Source organism: Eptatretus burgeri, chromosome 16 (assembly GCF_056783735.1).
Source record: "Eptatretus burgeri isolate ZD-2024b chromosome 16, Ebu_testis_v1, whole genome shotgun sequence".
Lineage (NCBI taxonomy): Eukaryota > Metazoa > Chordata > Myxini > Myxiniformes > Myxinidae > Eptatretus > Eptatretus burgeri.
The window spans coordinates 52,628,773-52,647,742 of NC_140976.1; the positions used below are offsets into that span (position 1 = coordinate 52,628,773).

An 18,970-nucleotide genomic window follows, 5' to 3' on the forward strand; every position below is an offset into this window, starting at 1 on the left:
GTCTCTGTCATGGTCTCTGTCTCTGTCTCTGTCTCAATCTCTGTCTGTCTCGGTCAGACTCTGTCTCGGTCTCTCTCATGGTCTGTCTCTGTCACGGTCTCGGTCTCGGTCTCGGTCTCGGTCTCGGTCTCAGTCTCATACTCGGTCACTGTCTCTGTCTCTGTCTCTGTCTCAGTCTCTGCATGGTCTCCGTCTCGGTCTCTGTCTCTGTCTCGGTCTCTGTCTCGGTCTGTGTCTCTGTCTCTGTCTCTGTCTCTGTCTCTGTCTCGGTCTCGGTCTCTGTCTCTGTCTCGGTCTCTGTCTCGGTCTGTGTCTCTGTCTCTGTCTCTGTCTCTGTCTCTGTCTCGGTCTCTATCTTGGTCTCTGTCTGAGTCTCTGTCTCAGTCTCTGCATGGTCTCGGTCTCTGTCTCTGTCTTGGTCTCGGTCTCGGTCTCTATCTCGGTCTCTGTCTGAGTCTCTGTCTCGGTCTCAGTCTCTGTCTCTGTCTCTGCATGGTCTCTGTCTCAGTCTCAGTCTCTGTCATGGTCTCTGTCTCGGTCTCTGTCTGGGTCTCTGTCTCAGTCTCGGTCTCAGTCTCTGTCTCTGTCTCAGTCTTGGTCTCTGTCATGGTCTCTGTCTCAGTCTCTGCAGGTCTCTGTCTCTGTCTCAATCTCTGTCTGTCTCGGTCGGACTCTGTCTTGGTCTCTCTCATGGTCTGTCTCTGTCACGGTCTCGGTGTCGGTCTCGGTCTCAGTCTCATACTCGGTCACTGTCTCTGTCTCTGTCTATGTCTCAGTCACTGCATGGTCTCCATCTCGGTCTCGGTCTCTGTCTCGGTCTCTGTCTCGGTCTGTGTCTCTGTCTCTGTCTCTGTCTCGGTCTCTATCTGGGTCTCTGTCTGAGTCTCTGTCTCGGTCTCTGCATGGTCTCGGTCTCTGTCTCTGTCTCTGTCTCGGTCTCGGTCTCGGTCTCTGTCTGAGTCTCTGTCTCGGTCTCAGTCTCTGTCTCTGTCTCTGCATGGTCTCTGCATGTCTCTGTCTCAGTCTCGGTCTCTGTCTCTGTCTCAGTCTGTTTCTCTGTCTCTGTCTCTGTCTCGGTCTCGGTCTCTATCTTGGTCTCTATCTTGGTCTCTGTCTGAGTCTCTGTCTCAGTCTCTGCATGGTCTCTGTCTCTGTCTCTGTCTTGGTCTCTGTCTGAGTCTCGGTCTCGGTCTCGGTCTCGATCTCTGCCTCAGTCTCTGTCTTGGTCTCAATATATGACACTCTCTCTGTCTCATTCTCTGTCTCAGGCTCGGTCTCGGTCTCTGTCTCAGTCTCAGTCTCAGTCTCTGTCTCAGTCTTGGTCTCTGCCATGGTCTCTGTCTCGGTCTCAGCACGGTCTCTGTCTCTGTCTCAATCTCTGTCTGTCTCGGTCGGACTCTGTCACGGTCTCGGTCTCGGTCTCAGTCTCATACTTGGTCTCTGTCTCTGTCTCTGTCTTGGTCTCTGTCTAAGACTCTGTCTCAGTCTCTGCATGGTCTCTGTCTCTGTCTCTGTCTTGGTCTCGGTCTCTGTATCTGTCTCTGTCTCTGTCTCGGTCTCTATCTTGGTCTCTGTCTGAGTCTCGGTCTTGGTCTCAGTCTCATACTCGGTCTCTGTCTCGGTCTCAGTCTTGTTCTCTGTGTCGGTCTCGGTCTCGGTCTTGGTCTCTCTCAGTCACCGTCTCGGTGTCTGTCTCGGTCTCAGTCTCGGTCTCTGCCTGGGTCTCTGTCTCACTCTCGTACTCAGTCTGTGTCTAGGTCTCTGTCTCTGTCTAGGTCTCGGTCTCCGTCTCTTACTCGCTCTATGTCTCGGTCCCTGTCTCAGTCTCTGTCTCGGTCTCTATCTTGGTCTCTGTCTGAGTCTCTGTCTCGGTCTCTGCATGGTCTCAGTCTCAATCTCTGTCTCGGTCTCTGTCTCTGTCTCAGTCTCTGTCTCTGTCTCAGTCTCGGTCTCGGTCTCGGTCTCTGTCTGAGTCTCTGTCTCGGTCTCAGTCTCTGTCTTGGTCTCTGTCTGAGTTTCTGTCTCGGTCTCTGTCTCTGTCTCAGTCTGTGTCTCTGTCTCTGTCTCTGTCTCGGTCTCGGTCTCCATCTTGGTCTCTATCTTGGTCTCTGTCTGAGTCTCTGTCTCGGTCTCAGTCTCTGTCTCAGTCTCTGCATGGTCCCTGTCTCGGTCTCTGTCTCTGTCTCGGTCTGTGTCTCTGTCTCTGTCTCTGTCTCGGTCTCGGTCTCTATCTTGGTCTCTGTCTGAGTCTCTGTCTCAGTCTCTGCATGGTCTCTGTCTCTGTCTCTGTCTTGGTCTCTGTCTGAGTCTCGGTCTCGGTCTCGGTCTCGGTCTCGATCTCTGTCTCTGTCTCGATCTCTGCCTCAGTCTGTCTCAATATATGACACTTTCTCGGTCTCAGTCTCTGTCTCTGTCTCTGTCTCAGTCTTGGTCTCTGTCATGGTCTCTGTCTCGGTCTCTGCACGGTCTCTGTCTCTGTCTCAATCTCTGTCTGTCTCGGTCGGACTCTGTCTCGGTCGGACTCTGTCTCGGTCGGACTCTGTCTCGGTCTCTCTCATGGTCTGTCTCTGTCACGGTCTCGGTCTCGGTCTCGGTCTCAGTCTCATACTCGGTGTCTGTCTCCATCTCTGTCTCGGTCTCGGTCTCGGTCTCTGTCTCTGTCTCGGTCTCGGTCTCAGTCTCTGTATCTGTCTCTGTCTCTGTCTCAGTCTCTATCTTGGTCTCTGTCTGAGTCTCTGTCTAAGTCTCTGCATGGTCTCTGTCTCTGTCTCTGTCTCTGTCTCTGTCTTGGTCTCTGTCTGAGTCTCGGTCTCGGTCTCTGTATCTATGTCGATCTCTGCCTGAGTCTCTGTCTCGATCTCGGTCTCGGTCTCGGTCTCGGTCTCAGTCTCATACTCGGTCTCTGTCTGAGTCTCTGTCTAAGTCTCTGCATGGTCTCTGTCTCTGTCTCTGTCTCTGTCTTGGTCTCTGTCTGAGTCTCGGTCTCGGTCTCTGTATCTATGTCGATCTCTGCCTGAGTCTCTGTCTCGATCTCGGTCTCGGTCTCGGTCTCGGTCTCAGTCTCATACTCGGTCTCTGTCTCAGTCTCTGTCTCGGTTTCAGTCTTGTTTTCTGTGTCGGTCTCGGTCTCGGTCTTGGTCTCTCTCAGTCACGGTCTCGGTGTCTGCCTGGGTCTCTGTCTCAGTTTCGTCCTCAGTCTGTGTCTTGGTCTCTGTCTAGGTCTCGGTCTCCGTCTCTTACTCGGTCTCTGTCTAGGTCCCTGTCTCAGTCTCTGTCTGGGTCTCGGTCTCAGTCTCGTACTTGGTCTCTGTCTCAGTCTCGGTCTCTGTCTGGGTCTCTGTCTCAGTCTCAGACTCAGTCTCCATCTAGGTCTCTGTGTCTGTCTAAGTCTCGGTCTCAGTCTCATACTCGGTCTCTGTCTTGGTCTCCGTCTGTCTAGGTCTCGGTCTCGCTCTCGGTTTCAGTCTCTGTCTCGGTCACGGTCTTGGTCTCTCTCGGTCTCAGTCTCGGTCTCGCTCTCTGTCTCTGTCTCGGTCATGGTCTTCGTCTCTGTGTTGGTCTCAGCCTCGGTCTCCGTCTCGGTCTCGGTCTCGGTCTCAATGTGGTGTTCTATTGCTCCATGGTTCTCTCAATCAGTTTGATTATTTGGGGGCTCAATTTGTACAATTCCATGCATTTTATCATCCATTAATGTGGGATATTATTAAAAGCTTTCTTTTTTGGAATCTATCCTTGTTGTGGAAAATTTGGTTCTTTTCCTTTTACAGTTTACGAGTATGGCTTTGTTTAGTAGTAGATGGTCTATTTTTCCATAGCATTGATCTCTTGCATCGCTTCTGTTCTGCTACTCGGTCTCCTTGTTAATTGTGTTAGTTTGTGGTACATCATTTGTGTGATGATGCCTGTTCGTTGTTTGTATGCTGTTGGATGTTGGTAGACATGTTTGTTGTTGGTTGATATTTATGAGGTAGTTGGGTTTCTTCAGATTTTTGGGATGAGGAAAGTGTTACCATCTATGATTGAGCCACTCATCCAAGGCCTTTTGCTTTTGGATAAGTTCATTGAATGCTCGAGTGTAGTGATTGTGGAGTGCACCAAGTTGCTTCAGCCAGAAGTTTGTTACTTACGAAATCTAAAGATTTCGTAAGTATATTGATGCCTTCCGTTTCTGTTTGTTTGTTTGCTTGTTTGTTTGTTTGTTTGCTTGTTTGTTTGTTTGTTTGCTTGTTTGTTTGTTTGTTTGCTTGTTTGTTTGTAGGCACGATAACTCGAGAACGGAAGAAGCTACCAATGTCAAATTACACCACGTGATTCAGGAGGGTGATGGTTAGTGCTCATTAGATTTTGGTCAAAATCGGTCAAAGGTCAAGGTCACGGTGAGGTGAAATATTCGATTTTTGATGGTTTGGGACAGATAACTCGAGAACAGAAGCTACCAATGTCAAATTACACCACGTGATTCAGGAGGCTGATGGCTAGTGCTGATTAGATTTTGGTCAAAATCGGTCAAAGGTCAAGGTCACAGTGAGGTCAAACATCCAAAACATTCGATTTTTGATGGTTTGGGAGAGAATCATCGTAGAAACTTCTGGTTTGCGTCGCTACATTCTCAAGAGACAGCTTTTATTAGACAAGGTCAGAGGTCAAGTTGACGATTTCGTAAGTACCAGTCTATGACTGCTTGTTTGTTTGTTTATTTGTAGGCACGATAACTCGAGAACGGAAGAAGCTACAAATGTCAAATTACACCACATGATTCAGGAGGGTGATGGCTAGTGCTGATTAGATTTTGGTCAAAATCGGTCAAAGGTCAAGGTCACAGTGAGGTCAAACATAATTCCGTAAATTCACGTGGAGAAATGGAGTATTTTTGCTTCGCTCGACGTTACGAGTTCGTTTTAACTTCGATTTTAATTTTGTCTTCGGTTTTTGCGATCGCTTAGGACGCTTAAAACTCGGTTGTCGAACTTCTGGTGAAAATCGGATGTTTTGGAGACGTTTTAAGATTGTATAAAAAATATTTCACTCGACGCGTCACGGGTCGTCCCGTGATGCAGTGCGCTCGAGCAGACGCGTCGTTGAGTTACGTTAAGGTATAATTGCGTGGAGAAATGGAGATTTTTGCTTCGGTCGACGTTACGATTTTTGATGGTTTGATACAGAATCATCATAGAAACTTCTGGTTTGCATCGCTACCTTTTCTGGAGACAGCTTTTATTAGACAAGGTCGGAGGTCAAGTTGACGATTTCGTAAGTACCAGTCTATGACTGCTTGTTTGTTTGTTTGTTTGTTTGTTTGTAGGCACGATAACTCGAGAACTGAAGGAGCTACCAATGTCAAATTACAGCAGGTGATTCAGGAAGGTGCTTGCTAGCGCTGATTAGATTTTGATCAAAATCGGTGAGGTGGTCAAACCGATTTTGATTTTGATCAAAATCGGTGAGGTGAGTGAGGTCAAACATAATTCCGTAAATTCACGTGGAGAAATGGAGTTTTTGCTTCGCTCGACGTTACGAGTTCGTTTTAACTTCGATTTTAATTTTGTCTTCGGTTTTTGCGATCGCTTAGGATGCTTAAAACTTGGTTGTTGAAATTCTGGTAACAATCGGATGTTTTGGAGACGTTTTAAGATTTCATAAAAAAATATTTCACTCACGTCACGGGTCGTCACCAATCTATGACTGCTTTTTTGATTGTTTGTTTGTGAACAGTATTACGGAAAAACTCTTCGACGGATTTCGACGAAACTTGGTGGGGGGGTTAGGTTTGGTCCAAGGATCATGCCATTAGATTTTGGACTTGGTCCCCCCCCCCAAATTTTTTTTTTTTGCATTTCTACATGTTTTAAATGATTTCCAACCCCCCCCCCCCCCAAAAAAAAAATTGTTGGAGAAAAAAAATGTTTTTTTTTGCATTTCTACATGTTTTCAGTGATTTCCAATCCCCCCCCCAAAAAAAAATTGTTAGAGAAAAAAAAGTTCTTTTTTTTGCATTTCTACATGTTTTAAGTGATTTACACCCGCCCCACCCTCAAAAAAAATTGTTAGAGAAAAAATTTTTTTTTTGCATTTCTACATGTTTTAAGTGATTTCCAACCCCCCCAAAAAAAATTTTTTTGCATTTCTACATGTTTTAAGTGATTTCCAACCCCCCCTCCCAAAAAAAATTGTTGGAGAAAAAAAATGTTTTTTTTTGCATTTCTACATGTTTTCAGTGATTTCCAACCCCCCCCCCAAAAAAAATGTTAGAGAAAAAAAAGTTCTTTTTTTGCATTTCTACATGTTTTAAGTGATTTACACCCGCCCCACCTCCAAAAAAAATTGTTAGAGAAAAAAAAATTTTTTGCATTTTTACATGTTTTAAGTGATTTCCAACCCCCCCCCAAAAAAAATTGTTGGAGAAAAAAAATGGTTTTTTTTGCATTTCTACATGTTTTAAGTGATTTACACCCGCCCCACCCCCAAAAAAAATTGTTAGAGAAAAATTTTTTTTTTGCATTTCTACATGTTTTAAGTGATTTCCAACCCCCCCCCCAAAAAAAATATTTTTTTGCATTTCTACATGTTTTAAGTGATTTCCAACCCCCCCCCCAAAAAAAATTGTTGGAGAAAAAAAATGTTTTTTTGCATTTCTACATGTTTTAAGTGATTTACGCCCCACCCCCAAAAAAAATTGAAAGAGAAATTTTTTTTTTGCATTTCTACATGTTTTAAGTGATTTCCAACCCCCCCCTCCCCAAAAAAAATTTTTTTTTGCATTTCTACATGTTTTAAGTGATTTCCAACCCCCCCCCCCCAAAAAAAAAACATGTTGGAGAAAAGAACTATAACTCTGTCAGCACTGTCGACATCTTATTTAATGAATAAGATATAAGGTTCACTTGAGTGACCCAGCAGTATTGACGGCGGAGGTTTTTCACTCTCTCAAGTGCTCCCCCTCTAGTTTGACTTCTGTATGTGGTGTCTCATCTCATCATAATGTCCTTAAATCTACTACATTGCATCACATGACTATGCTCTTTGCGCATCATCTGAGATGACATCACGGAGTGTCATGAGAGGAACCAGGTGAGGCATTTATTGGTTGAGACTCAATGAAAGTTCCTCCTCACGTTGAATGTATTTAATGCATTTCTCTTGATTTCTTCATAGCTCAATAGAATAATTTGGCGATGACTGATTTAGCCGCTTTCATTCCATTGCTTTAGACTCCAAGAAGGCCGTGTATGCCGTGGCTACAATTGTGCCTTCTATTCAAGAACTACATTCTTGCTGCAGGCTTCCAAGGAGTGAGTTCAGACTGGAAATGAGCTATTCTATTACATTCATTTTGGTGCGGGTCAGATAATATTCTATACCTTTACCAAATGTTGAGGTTATGACAAGACATATGTCAAAACCTTGACTGCACTTGAACAATGTTTCCGCCCTATCAATGTGACAGCAGAGAGGTATCGATTTTTGATCGACAGCCGGCACAGTGTGGAGAGTCCATTGACATTTACATCAAGAGAACTGATCGCTACCTGTAGATTTGCTGCATGGGTGACGAGATCATTTGGGACAATGAGTTGAAAAAACGCCTTGCTGCTGTACATGAGAACGACTTCTCATGGGAAATGGTTTAACCCCTGCTTTGATCTACTGAAATTACACGTCGTGTTGAGACCATGATCAAAGAAGCCAAATCTATGGGTAGTGAAAGAAAAACGTCTCATTTGGTGAAAAATGTGCAGGTGCAGCCTCGTTCTACTAAGTACCCATAACAAAGTGGTAAATGTTTGCAACATCGTTGCAGTGCTCGTGTGAATTTTGGTAAACCTCATGAACTGTAAATGCTACCCATGTGGATCTATCTCCAATCTTGCCAATTCACCAGACTTTCCAGTGACAAGCAAGGAATGTACATCCTGCCATAAGAAACTGTACAACAGGTGAATATCCAACCATCACATTATGCACCTTTGAACTGCTAGGCAGAATGAAGTGAAAACAGGTGGTTACACTCAGGGTAGTTACACAGGAAGGTTATTTTCAGCGATATAAAGATGTTAGTCCCAGAGGTAGAGGGTGGTGGGACTCAAAGGATGACTCCATTTCTCTCTATGTAAATTGTATAGAGCCACCTGGTGGCGGATGGTATTACAAGTCATAACCATAGAAAACCATTGAAGTGGGGGAATTATTTGTGTAACAGCAGAAGCTTGTGGTGAAGAATACAACAATAGAAAAAATAATAACTAGAACTGCCACTTTATAACTGCTGGCAGTGATGACCGGGTACCCGTACACGACGCCTTCGATACGACGTGAGACTTAAACGATGGTCGCAAAGTTTCACGACGATAGGATGAGCGGTTCCGGAGAAAACGATATTTAATGTTGTTCTTGAATCCGACCTGGCTGCCAAACCGTGTGGCCTATCGATTATATTAGAAATTAACAAACTTATATTCACCACTCGGGTGCGATACGTACGTAAAGTTTCCCCTCGATCTGACCGGCCATTCTGGAGAAGATGTTTGAGGGTTTTAGGGTAAATTTGACGTGGCCGCCAAACTGTGTGACCTATCGATTAGAAATTAACAAACTTGTGAAAGGATGTCTTGGGGAAAGTGTGCGTTAATTTTTGCCTCGATCTGTCCGGCTGTTCTGGAGAAGAAGAATAAATTTTTTTTAATTTTCAATCCAAGAGGGCTGATGAACCATGTGACCTATGACATCACAAATTTATATTCTGCTTCAAACCATGTGTTGGAACACATTTGTCAAGTTTAGTGTAAATCGGAAAAGGTGTGTTTTTCTATCCAAGATGGCCGCCACACAATGTGACGACGTTATAATTTTTAGCATGTCCTATTTTAGCACTTCATTATTTACTCTTCTTCATTTTTTACTTTTCTTCTTCATTGTTTACTCTTCTTCTTCATTGTTATACTCTTCTTCTTCTTCTTCTTCTTCTTCATTTTTTAGTCTTCTTCATTTTTTACTCTTCTTCTTCGCATTCATTTTTTTACTCTTCTTCTTCATTATTTTTAACTCTTCTTCTTCATTATTTACTCTTCTTCTTCATTTTTTCTCTTCTTCAATTTTTGCTCTTCTTCATTTTATTCTCTTCTTCTTCATTATTTTACTCTTCTTCTTCATTTTTTACTCTTCTTCTTCATTTTTTACTCTTCTTCTTCATTTTTACTCTTCTTCTTCATTAATTTTTACTTGTCGTCTTCATTATTTTTTACTCTTCTTCATTTTTTACTCTTGTTCTTCATTATTTACTCTTCTTCTTCAATTTCTGCTCTTCTTCATTTTTTTACTCTTCTTCATTTTTCTCTTCTTCATTTATTACTCTTCTTCTTCTTTTTATTACTCTTCTTCTTCATTTTATTACTCTTCTTCTTCATTTTATTACTCTTCTTCTTCATTATTTACTCTTCTAAATTAAAATTAAGAGAGCTCGGCGTTGTTCTTCTTCTTCTTCTTCTTCTTCTTCTTCTTCTTCTTCTTCTTCTTCTTCTTCTTCTTCTTCTTCTTCTTCTTCTTCTTCTTCTTCTTCTTCTTCTTCTTCTTCTTCTTCTTCAGACAGATCCTTTAGGACTCGACTATTTCATATACAGGATCCGTATCTCCTTAAATACTAAACACTTGTACACATCCTCGCATTGAGGGTGCCTTTTGAGGGCATCTATCATGAACTTTTAAATATATTTGGATATTTGCTTTAAAGTTTAGAAAAGTTCACGTTACTATTTAAAGATTATTCCATTTAATGTATTGTAATTTCGTAAATACACTATTTTCTTTTCATGAACGACGCTCGTGCATGACTGGTCTCGCAATTGGCTCCGTCAAGGCATGTGATGAAATATCAGAAGTTGTTTTTTTTTTCTTCTTCTTCTTCTACTTCCTCTTAAGTTCTTGTTCTTCTTCTTCTGGTGAAGACAAAACCTTTAGGACGCGGCTCTTGGACACATTTGTCCTTGTTAACATATGTGCAGGCATGGGGTTAGATTATAGTAGCCAAATCTTGCTTCGATCGGTTATGTGGTTCCAGAGAAAACATTATTTAATATAATTATTGAGTCCAACATGGCTGCCAAACCATGTGACCTATCAATTAGAAATTAACAAACTTGTGAAAGGATGTCTTGTGGAAAGTTTGTGTGAATTTTGCCTCAATCTGTCTGGCTGTTCTGGAGAAGAAGATTTTTAAAATTTATTAATTTTCAATCCAAGATGGCAGACGAACCATGTGATCTATGACATCATAAATTTAAATTCTGCTTCCAATTGTGTAGTGGAACACGTTTCTGAAGTTTCGTCTTTATCGGACAAAGTGCGTTATTCTATCCAAGACGGCCACCAAACCATGTGACATGTGACGTCATAATTTTTAATGTGCATGCAGGCATGGGGGTAGATTATATTGGCCAAGTTTCGCTTCGATAGGTTACGTGGTTCCAGAGAAAACATTATTTAATATAATTCTTGAATCCAACATGGCCGCCAAACCATGTGACCTATCAATTAGAAATAACAAAGTTATATTCATCACTCGTGTGCACTACCCAGACCTCGGCCCTTGATACAACATGAGATACATGAGATGACAAAAAAATTTATATTCTGCTTTCAACTGTGTCGTGGAAAATGTCTGAAGTTTCGTGTTAATCGGAAAAGGTGCGTTTTTCTATCCAAGATGGCCGCCCAACTATATGACTTGTGATGTCATAATTTATACCATGTATGCAGACATCATGGGGGATGACAGTTGCAAATTTTCGCTTCGATAGGTTAAGCCGTTCCAGAGAAAACATTATTGAATATTTTTCTTAAATCCAACATGGCTGCCAAACCATGCGACTTGTGACGTAATAATTTTTACCATGTATGCAGAATTGATGGAAGATGGCATTTGCAAATTTTCGCTTCGATAGGTTAAGCGGTTCCAGAGAAAGCATTATTTAATATTTTCCTTAAATCCAACATAGCTGCCAAACAATGTGACCTATCAATTAGAAATTAGCAAAGTTATATTCACCACTCGTGTGCACTACCCAGACATTGGCCCTTGATACAACATGAGATACATGAGATGACAAAAAAATTTAGATTCTGCTTTCAACTGTGTCGTGGAACATGTCTGTGAAGTTTCGTGTGAATCGGAAAAGGTTCGTTTTTCTATCCAAGATGGCCGCCAAACTATTTGACTTGTGACGTCATAATTTCTACCATGTATGCAGACATCATGGGGGATGACAGTTGCAAATTTTCGCTTTGATAGGTTAAGCCGTTCCAGAGAAAACATTATTTAATATTTTCTTAAATCCAACATGGCCGCCAAACCATGTGACTTGTGACATAATAATTTTTACGATGTATGCAGAATTGATGGAAGATGGCATTTGCAAATTTTCGCTTCGAGAGGTTAAGCGGTTCCAGAGAAAACATTATTTAATATTTTTCTTAAATCCAACATGGCTGCCAAACGATGTGACCTATCAATTAGAAATTAACAAACTTGTATTCCCTCATGTGCAATACGTGTGTGAAGTTTCCCCTTGATCAGATCAGCCGTTCTGAAGAAGATGTTTGAAGGTTTTAGGGTAAATTCAAGATGGCCGCCAAACCATGTGACCGATCAAGAAGAAATTAACAAACTTGAGAAAGCACCACATGGGGAATATATGTGTAAAGTTTCGTCTCAATCTGTCTTGCCGTTCTGGAGAAGAAGATTTTTAAAATTTATTCATTTTTAATCCAAGATGGCTGCCGAACCATGTGACCTATAACATCATAAATTTATATTCAGCTTCCCATCGGGGACCCTAACAAGTGTGTGAAGTTTTGTAAAAATCGGATGTCAGTTTTTCTATCCAAGATGGCCGCCAAACCATGTGAGTTGTGATGTCATTTTTACGATGAATGCAAACATGATGGAGGATGATAGTTGCAAATTTTCGCTTCGATAGGTTATGTGATTCCAGAGAAAACATTATTTAATATTTTTCATGAATCCAACATGGCTGTCAAACCATGTGACCTATCAATTAGAAATTAACAAACTTATATTCCCTACTCGTGGCCAATAGGTTTGTGAAGTTTCCCCTTGATCTGACAAGCCGTTCTGGAGAAGAAGATGTTTGAAGGTTTTGGGTAAATTCAAGATGGCCGCCAAACCGTATGACTGATCAATAACAAATTAACAAACTTGATAAAGGAACTCATGGGGAATCTTTGTGTAAAGTTTCGCCTCAATCTTCTTTAGCCGTTCTGGAGAAGAAGATTTTTTTAAAAAGAAATTCCCAAAACAAGATGGCTGCCGAACCAAGTGACCTATGATGTCATAATATATTTTTTCTACGGTCAATTGTTGTGCAGATGAGGCTCAAGAAATTTGAGATCTTTCCGATGCAGTGTTGTACCTAACGAATTTTGACCGGCACACCTCTTGACCGATGACCTCACGAAAAATCACCCCTGTTCCCCTTGAGGAGCTTATTCAAATGTATGAAGCAAAAACATTTTTACCCAAGAAAGTTTCAGAGATACAGAGGTCCAAAGTTTTTCGGTTTTTTTCAAGATGGCGCCCTACCACGTGACCTATGACGTCACAATTACCACTTAAGTTTGCTATCAAAAAAGATACATACTATGGTGAAAATTTCGGGTCGATCGGACTTACCGTTCCTGAGAAAATGATTTTTAAAGCGAAATAACCCGCAAAATTGCCGGCGGAAAAATATAAATAATAAAAAATAAAAAATAAGGAAATAAACAGAAGAAAAACAATAGGGTTCCCTGTCAGAATGACAGGGTACCCTAATAAGGAAACCTTTTATCATTGCGCTGGTTGAAAGAGCTCAAAATTGGGGGTTCAATCAGGAATGTCTTGAGTTGTGGTAATGCACCTGACACTTCAAGAAAAGAAGAGAGTAAAATGAGTTTCACGACTTCTTGATTTATTCAAAAAAATTTGATTGGGCAAACTACCATGGATTATATGAAATTTATTTTAGGCTTATGAATGAAGCACAGGGAGTTCACAAAGTCCTGTTCTGGTATAAAAAATATATATTACAACCAAAGCAAAAGAGATACAATGATGCAGATTTTTTGCATTATGTCACATGATTCATAAAGTTTCGTGTGTTCTTCAGTACACCTCAACATGTGCACCTTAAGTGGCATGTAGAACATCGAAGCGATAATCCATTTCAATCCACATGTTGGCTAACATATTCAATTGGTTATCCTTGCACGAAGTGTTTCAATGTCAGCAACAGAGGTTTAAAAAACAATAATTGATATACCCCCACAAGAAGAAGTCTAAGGGCATTACATCTGGAGACCATGAAGGCCCGGGGACTGCCCCACCATAGCCAATCGATCTACCGGGGAAGTTCTTCTTTCTAAAGATTGCATATACCCCTAGTGGAGTTTTGAATCCCTTTGATGAAAGCTCTTCCACTCCCTGCCCCCTATTTTTCACCTTCACATCATTTTGAGCCTGGACGATGCCAGCAAGCTAATTGGTTGTTTCCTTGTCCTTGCCAGGGATAATCACCAGTAATTGGTGTGAAAAGGATTTCCCGTGTTACAGCCTCGCCCTCTGCTGGCTTGTCTTACAAACGTTTCCTCTCACTTTGTATTTTATTATTCACTAGCAAATACACCCCGTCGGTTCGCTGAAGGGAGTATTAAGGGGGGGGGGGTAAAAAAAAGATGGATGGAGGGAGGGAGAGAGAGAGGAGGGAGAAAGGGAGAGATGAGGGAAGAGAGAGTGATGCCTCAGAAAATGTCGCTATACAATCCAGGAGGGGGGTAGGTTTGGGAGAGGGGGAGAGAGGAGTTGGGGGAGAGAGGAGTTGGGGGAGAGAGGAGGAGGGAAGGGGGAAATGTGGGTTGGGGGAGGTGGAGGTAAGGCAGCATGATAGGAAGGGAAGGTAGCATGAGGGGAAGGGAAGGCAGCATGAGGTGAAGGGAAGGAAGCATGAGAGGAAGGGAAGGCAGCATGATGGGAAGGGAAGGCAGCGTGAGTGACGGTGAAGGGAAGGCAGTGTGAGGGGAAAAGGGAAGGTAGCATGAGGGGAAGGGAAGGTAGCGTGAGTGACGGTGTGAGGGGAGAAGGGAAGGTAGCATGAGCGGAAGGGAAGGCAGCGTGAGTGACGGTGAAGGGAAGACAGTGTGAGGGGAGAAGGGAATGTAGCATGAGGGGAAGGGAAGGCAGCATGAGTGACGGTGAAGGGAAGACAGTGTGAGGGGAGAAGGGAATGTAGCATGAGGGGAAGGGAAGGCAGCATGAGAGGAAGGGAAGGCAGCATGAGGAGAAGGGAAGGCAGCATGAGAGCAAGGGAAGGCAGCATGATGGGAAGGGAAGGCAGCATGAGGGGAAGGGAAGGCAGCATGAGGGGAAGGGAAGGCAGCATGAGGGGAAGGGAAGGCAGCATGAGGCGAAGGGAAGGTAGCATGAGAGGAAGGGAAGGCAGCATGATGGGAAGGGAAGGTAGCGTGAGTGACGGTGAAGGGAAGGCAGTGTGAGGGGAGAAGGGAAGGTAGCATGAGGGGAAGGGAAGGTAGCGTGAGTGACGGTGAAGGGAAGGCAGTGTGAGGGGAGAAGGGAAGGTAGCATGAGGGGAAGGGAAGGCAGCGTGAGTGACGATGAAGGGAAGGCAGTGTGAGGGGAGAAGGGAAGGGTGATAAAATGTGCCAAAACAGCAACATTTTATTTTTAACCATCGGGTTCCATATAAAAATTGGCGGGAGCATTTAACACTCATGCTATCGACCTGGGAAAGGCCTGCCTGTGTGCATGTATGCATGCTCGCACATGCAGCGACCTTCGTACCCCTCCGGTCGGCTCACTAAAAATCCGATTTGTACATGCTACACTCTGGGGAAGCAGTTTTAAATTGAAAACTAAACCCTCAATCCTTACCAGTCTCCTTAACAAAGGGGGTGAAGTGAGGGAAGAGGGGGAGGGGGAGAGGTCAGAGAGAGAGAGGTAGAGGGGTGGAAGAGAGAGGAAGAGGGGTGGAGAGGGGACGGTGAGAGGACGGTGAGGGTGAGGGGAGAGTGAGGAGGGAGAGGGGTGGAGAGGGGATGGTAAAGGGAATGTAGCATGAGGGGAAGGGAAGGCAGCATGAGTGACGGTGAAGGGAAGGCAGTGTGAGGGGAGAAGGGAAGGGTGATAAAATGTGCCAAAACAGCAACATTTTATTTTTAACCATCGGGTTCCATATAAAAATGGGCGGGAGCATTTAATACTCATGCTATCTACCCGGGAAAGGCCTGCCTGTGTGCATGTATGCATGCTCGCACATGCAGCGACCTTCGTACCCCTCCGGTCGGCTCACTAAAATTCTGATTTGTACATGCTACACTCTGGGGAAGCAGTTTTAAATTGAAAACTAAACCATCAATCCTTACCAGTCCCCTTAACAAAGGGGGTGGAGTGAGGGAAGTGGGGAGGGGGGAGGGTCAGAGAGAGGAGAGGGGTGTGTGTGTGTGTGTGTGTGTGTGTGTGTGTGTGTGTGTGTGTGTGTGTGTGTGTGTGTGTGTGTGTGTGTGTGTGTGTGTGTGTGTGTGTGTGTGTGTGTGTGTGTGTGTGTGTGTGTGTGTGTGTGTGTGTGTGTGTGTGTGTGTGTGTGAGAGAGAGAGAGAGAGAGAGAGAGAGAGAGAGAGAGAGAGAGAGAGAGAGAGAGAGAGAGAGAGAGAGAGAGAGAGAGAGAGAGAGAGAGAGAGAGAGAGAGAGAGAGAGAGAGAGAGAGAGAGAGAGAGAGAGAGAGAGAGAGAGAGAGAGAGAGAGAGAGAGAGAGAGAGAGAGAGACGAAGAGAGGAAGAGAGGAAGAGAGGAAGAGAGGAAGAGAGGACGGTGAGGACGGTGAGGGGAGGGGAGAGTAAGGAGGGAGAGAGAGTGGGATTCCGGCAGATGTGACATCCAGTTTAACATCCATCCGAGAGGCGGCACACACATTGATGAATCACCCTGCCTGTGAAACATTGTGATGACAGTTTATAGCTGGGTCGCGATTCGAACCCAGGCTCGACAGCTTAGAGTAAGTGTGCATACCGCTCAGCTATCCTGACGTGATGTGACGATTCACTGCTTTGTAACAACTGAAGACATTTTTTACTCATTGTAATCATCAAATTTATTTTGCCTTCCTAACTACGAAGATGTCCCCTCAGAGAACCGTGTCATGGTGTCGTCATGGAAGTTTGTAGAGATCGAAGCTTGCAGAGCGCTTCAAGCAAGCACTCCAACAAAATGGTTGAAGAAACGATTAAAAACGAAACGTTTAAATTTTTTATATGTCTCTATCTATGTCGAAATGATGAGTCATATTATAAAAGAAGATCATGCAAAAATGGGAAACGTCAAAATAAAATTTCACCTTTTCAGCAAGCGAGCCACCGCACGAGAGACCACATGACAACGCGGGGCCAAACACAGGCGAGTAGGGCCTGAACTTTGTTGAAGTCGATCAAAATATTCAGTGAGAGTGCAAATACTTTGCCGTGTATGACCATGGCTTGGAAATGAACAACTCAGCAGCTTGTATATCTCTCGCCAAGTGGAGCACTCAAGCAAGCACTCCAATGAAACGGTTGGTAAGGAACGACAGGCTTGACAAGCGATTAGCGATTGCCGATCGGTGATATAAACACCATGCACCCGGAGATGCCCGGAATGTCAAGCGATGTCTGAAATGGACAAATGAACACTTTTGTAGCAGTCCAAACTGCTGCTGAAGTTAATAAAGAAGTTTGGATTTTTTAATTCACCCAAGATTAAGAGATTCTAGAGGTTATGGCATGTGTGGAAATGAAACAAAGCCACGAACGCTGGCGTCTCAGGGCGTTTATAACAATTGCAATGTATCCAGCGATTTGTCGGTATAATGAATGATGAGGCATTCGATCACATGAGTGAGGAAATTGAAAAAAAAAACTTTATTGTTAAGAAACCGTTGCAGCCTGTTCCAATTCCAGGCATTGTTGAGCAGGCCAAAAAAAATGGCAAATTGAGACTCCATTAAGGCACAGTGAGGTGACCAAGGAAACTCCTTGGTAAAGGATAATTAAATATGGCTGTTAATTATCTTCAAAAGGGGTGTTTACATTAACCCAAACACCCAATTTTAATTCAAGCACAATGTTGGAGTTCTGTTAGTATGCAAACAAAGTTTGGGCTGCTAGGATTCATCGTTCACCCTCCGGACAAACCACCCACAGTCCTGCTGACGACCTCAGGCATGGGCCACAGACCACTCTGACTGCACCGGTGGTCCAAACACCTTCACCCATACACACCCATAAGGGACAATGTGGTTGCAGACCTAATCTCCCACTCTGTAAACACCCTGAGCTCTCGCAGCTGCTCTTACAGTGGGAAGAATGACCTAATTCAGCTGCTTTATGCCCCCCTCGAAGCTACTATGTCCATCATATAAGCTCCAGCAGGCCTCTGAACAGGACCGCATCCTCTCAACACTCTGCACCTACATCAGGATATTTTTGGCCATCCTGTATGCCCGAGAAGCTGACGCCATTCACCCAGGTAAAAGAGGACCTGATTGAACAACACCTGTGTGGCCCACGGACTCTGCACAGAGGCCCCAAGTTCCCAGCGGGAAAGTGTTTTGAGGATGGCAAATGAGGGTCACTTTGGCATAGTGAAGCTCAAACAGAGGTTCCGGGACTTGCAGAAGTGTGGTAGCTAGAGATCGACTGGGAAATTGAAGCCATTGTAAAGGAATGCACCACCTATCTGGTCAGTGGCTAAACTGGCTCTGCCTCCATTGCAGTTGCTCATCTGGCCAACCCGGCTATGGGAACATCTCCAATTAAGACATTTGTGGTGAAATTCAAGGTGTTTCTCATCACCAGCACTTTATAGTGGTGGCCTATGACATGCACTCCAAATGGTGAGAGGTAACCTCAGTGGGGAAAGTGGAAATGCTCTTTGCATGGTGGGGGTTGCCTCAGCCTTGCACCGCTGACAATGAGCTTCCATTCACTAATTCACCTTGGCAGAGCCACCATAGGCACAGCATTCTACCATCCCTATGATAACGGGGTATGAGAGCGTTTGGATCAAAGGCTGAAGCACACCTGGCATTTCAATCCAACCATACCTTGCTCAGGGCTGCACTTTTCAAACGGCTTTACTCCAGACACTGCTACAATACAGGACGACGCAACACTTCACCACCAGGATCGCACCAGCATCACTGATAGTCAGCCGTGACCTGCAGCAGCCTCTGCATAGACTATATAACCTCAACAGCCCAAGCTCCTGCAGGCAAAGCTCAAGCTGCAGTCAACAAGTGCAAACAGCAGATGAAGCAACACTTTGACAGTGTACGCAGGGCTAAGATGCCTGCAATCCAGGTCTTGAATAGGGTCAGAACATGTCACTGTCATTGTGACAACAAACTGTGCTCTGGTCCTCGCCCATCCAGATTGGCCGTCAGCTGGGGCCATCTACATTCCAGGTGACTGATGACTCCTGCTGGCAAACCAGCCAGCTACGGAAGATGCAGGCTCTCTCGGATTCTGCCGGCCGCTGGACCTTGGACACGCCTGACACATTGCTGGAGGCACTGCACGTTGGACGTGCCTGTTCCCCCAGCTACGCCTACATGAGTGTTGCTGGACGTGCCTGTGGTCCTGCCAAGCGTGCCCGTCACCCTGTCGGCCGTGCCGCACCGTGGATGTGCCTGTTCCTCTGGCTACGCCTGCATGAGTGTCATTGGATGTGCCTGTGGCCCTGCCAGGCACGCCACACCTTGGACATGCCTGTTCCCCTGGCTACGCCTACATGAGTGTTGCTGGACGTGCCTGTGGTCCTGCCAAGCGTGCCCGTCACCCTGTCGGCCGCGTCGCACCTTGGACGTACCTGTTCCCCTGGCTACGCCTACATGAGTGTCATTGGATGTGCCTGTGGCCCTGCCCGGCACGCCGCACC

The 18,970-nt window shown here is 44.5% G+C and overlaps 1 pseudogene; it reads left to right on the forward strand.

Annotated features, from left to right (window-relative positions):
• Positions 1–77: 77 nt before the first annotated feature.
• On the forward strand, positions 78–18,827 carry LOC147011070 (uncharacterized; annotated as a pseudogene).
• The last annotated feature ends 143 nt before the right edge of the window (positions 18,828–18,970 follow it).